The 3355-nt window shown below is 44.0% G+C and overlaps 1 pseudogene across 1 annotated transcript in view; it reads left to right on the forward strand.

The window, feature by feature from the left end:
• LOC147622192 (potassium transporter 5-like) overlaps nucleotides 1-2439 on the forward strand; it is an 8114-nt pseudogene extending 5675 nt beyond the window's left edge. The window contains exons 9-10 of the transcript XR_015269660.1: nucleotides 228-1338; nucleotides 1419-2439. The product of XR_015269660.1 is annotated as a potassium transporter 5-like (transcript). The remainder of the gene's footprint in view (nucleotides 1-227; nucleotides 1339-1418) is intronic.
• Nucleotides 2440-3355: the final 916 nt, after the last annotated feature.

Consider the following 3355-nt stretch of genomic DNA (forward strand, 5'->3'; position numbering starts at 1 on the left):
TCTTGTGTAGGTTGATTGAAATTTTGTTGAGCTTACCCTTTTCTTAAATCCTTGAGGTACATGCATACATGCCATTTTGTACTTGGACTCCTACTTGAGTATGGTCCTTTTAGTTACTTCAAATTTAAGTGTTATAGATTCTGTGTTTTATGGTGAGTACAGCTTATGAATGTCTCGGTATTAGCTTTCAACTTATCACCACCCCTGATCATCATTGTTGCATGCAGGAATTGCTGTCGTGGGAGTTATGGCGGTGACTACCTCCTTGGTTTCTCTTATCATGATAATGATCTGGCAAGTCAGGCTCAGTTTTGTGTTGGCCTTCCTTGTGCTCTTTGGCGTAGTGGACCTGATCTACTTCTCTGCGGTGCTGTATAAGTTCGACCAGGGTGGCTATGTGCCCCTCGCATTTGCAGCTCTCCTCCTCTTCATGATGTACGTGTGGCATTACGTCTCTACAAAGCGTTATCTGTACGAGGTAGAGCACAAGCTGTCCCAAGAAGCAGCCGGGGAGCTGTTGACGAGGGCGAGCCGTGTGGCTGGGGTGGGGCTGGTGTACACGGAGCTGGTTCAGGGCATCCCCTTCATCTTTGACCACATGGTGCGAAACCTCCCTTCTCTGCACTCCCTGGTGATCCTGGTGAGTGTGAAGGTGATGCCTGTGACCACCGTGCTGATGGAGGAACGCTTTCTGGTGAGGCGCGTTGGGCCCAAGGATCACCACATGTACAGATGCGTGGCAAGATACGGGTACAAGGACCCGCGAGAGACGAACGAGGACTTCGAGAGGCAGCTACTCGCCCATATTGCCAACTACATAATTGCCCGCGCCTGCAGCGATCATGAGGCCCGGCTGGAATTGGATGCAGATCGGGTGGCTAGTAGATTGAATAAGATTGTACAGGCGCAGCAAGGTCAGATCATCAATAGCATCAGCTCTTGTAACGATCATCGCCATGGCGCAGGTGCTGGAGCAATTGAGGATGGAGTGATAATTGCAGATGATGCGGCCCCTGCGGGTTCTCATCAGCTGCAGGCCGCAGCAGCTGCTATCGAAGACGAGAAGGCCCAAGAAGTAGCGCCCATGTTACATGAGGCCAAGTTGCTGCCGGCCGGCCACAGCGATCGGCACTCGACAAGGCTGTCAAACGCTAGCGCTTCTAGACTTGTGCTGGGATCAGAATCTAAAGGCTCCGCACCCGCGACGCTGCTTAGTAGTTCCTCCAGCAGGAGGACGTCCAACGTCGGCAGCTCCAACATAGGCGCTGCTGCTGCTGCTGCTGCACAATATTCTGAGGAGGAATCAATCGGGCTCCTTTCCAAAAGATATTCAAACAGGTAATCCACGCATATAAGAAAGCTCATCAGAGTCGTACGCCATATTGATTTCCACTAACCATGGATTATATTGCCAGCAGATATATAATTGCCAAAGACACGGACACGGCAGCTTATGCTGAGCAACAGGAGCTCAAGTTTCTGCAAGAAGCCAAGGAAGCGGGTGTGGTGTACCTGCTAGGGCACTCCGACGTGAGGGCAAGCAGCAGTTCCTCTTGGGCGAAGCGATTCATTGTGGATTATGCTTACCAGTTTTTCAGAAGAAATTGCCGCAGCGGAAGCGACGCTCTGATCGTTCCTCATCACAAAATGCTAGAGGTGGGCGTACTCTACAACATATAAGGTGTCGACTGCTATATTATAATTGTTGATTTATGTAAACAAAATGTAAGCCCACCTCTCTTGCGTCCTGCATTCAACTTATACATGATAAAGAATGAAAAAAATCAAGCACTTGGATACCTCCACAGATTGCCGTCCTCGTAATTAAAAACGTTGAAAGATATTAGTTTCCCTTTTCGTTTGATTATAAAAACGTAGACTAGTTGAATCATGTAATTTGAGCCCATACTACTCACTTGGCCTCTAGCTGACCCTTCCCTTGGCCTCTAGCGGACTCTTTTTTTTCCCATTGACTTTAGGCCCAAGGTCGTTCCATAGTTACCAATTTTTTCACTGCTTGTTTTCATCACCTCTAATAAGCACTTTTTTCTACGTGTAACCAATGCCACCGATGCCGCCAAGGGAGCACCTAGTGGGGTTTTGAACCCAAGACCTCTCAATCCCAATACAAACACTTAACCATTTGAGCTATCACCTCATTGGTTGGATTCTAGCAAACTTACACAGAAGTTATTTTGACAAAGAGATACAGACCTTATAAAATCGAGAGTCCTTATACTCAAGGTGAATATGAAGGAAGCCTACAGATACTACATAAGGCAACCCAAGAAGCAACAAAAACAAAGTGAAGACGTGCACCCTTCCTAACCACACCTCTGCTCTATAATAATGCACCATCATGTGGGTACATTCCTGTAAATTTATCCTTAACATTTCTATAAATTTGACCATTAAAAAACCCTTATGTGGGTACATTTCTGTAAATTTATCAATTAAAAAACCCTTGTGTGGGTATATTTTTGTAAATTTATCAATTAAAAAACCCTTGTGTGGGTATATTTTTGTAAATTTATCAATTAAAAAAACCTTATGGAGGTTCGTTTTTGTAAATTTATCCTAGAAAAGGGAATTGACAAATATTTTCTAGTGAACTCATATGACACATTCACATATTTTTGAGTGAACTCCCCAAGTTGTCAAGTACTTATGGAATGTCATTGCATTGTTATATATATGGTTGAATGATTAGTCTAATATGTAAATAGTGTGCTAATATCATTAAGCTAATATGTAAATAGCATGCTAAGATTATTAGTCCATATAAGTGTGCTAAGGGTAGATGCACTAGGTGAGTCATAACTTTTTTTATCTCCATGGACAAGATGGGATGGATCACTTGGATAGAAGCTTGGAAACCTATAAGGAAAAAAGGGTGAACCAGCACCTGTACCATTAATTTTTTATGGATTTTTGAACTTGTTTTGGTAGCATTGCTATTATATGATCATTGATATTCATCAATGTTACGAGCGATTATACCTGTGAATTTGCCAGCACTCGTAAGCGATGTGAATTTACACAAAAAAAAATGTTGGGGCAAATTAGGGCCAGTTTGCCCCAGATTTGTAAAGAGGGCTTATGCTAGGTTTTAAGGCTTATGCTAGGCTATGTATGAGGGCTTATGCTAGTATGCAAAGAGGGCTTATGCTTCTACACAAGAGGGCTTTTGCTAGTGTGTATGCTTATGCTAGGCTATGCAATGAGGGCTCATGCTAGTATGCAAAGAGGGCTTACGCTTCTACGCAAGAGGGCTTATGCTAGTGCAAACAAGGCTAGTGGCTATGCATATAAGGCTATGTGGCTATGTGGCTATACATATGGCTATGGGATATGT

The sequence above is a fragment of the Cibotium barometz genome, chromosome 29 (assembly GCF_041138505.1).
Source record: "Cibotium barometz isolate CiBa-2024 chromosome 29, ASM4113850v1, whole genome shotgun sequence".
Taxonomy (NCBI): Eukaryota; Viridiplantae; Streptophyta; class Polypodiopsida; order Cyatheales; family Cibotiaceae; genus Cibotium; species Cibotium barometz.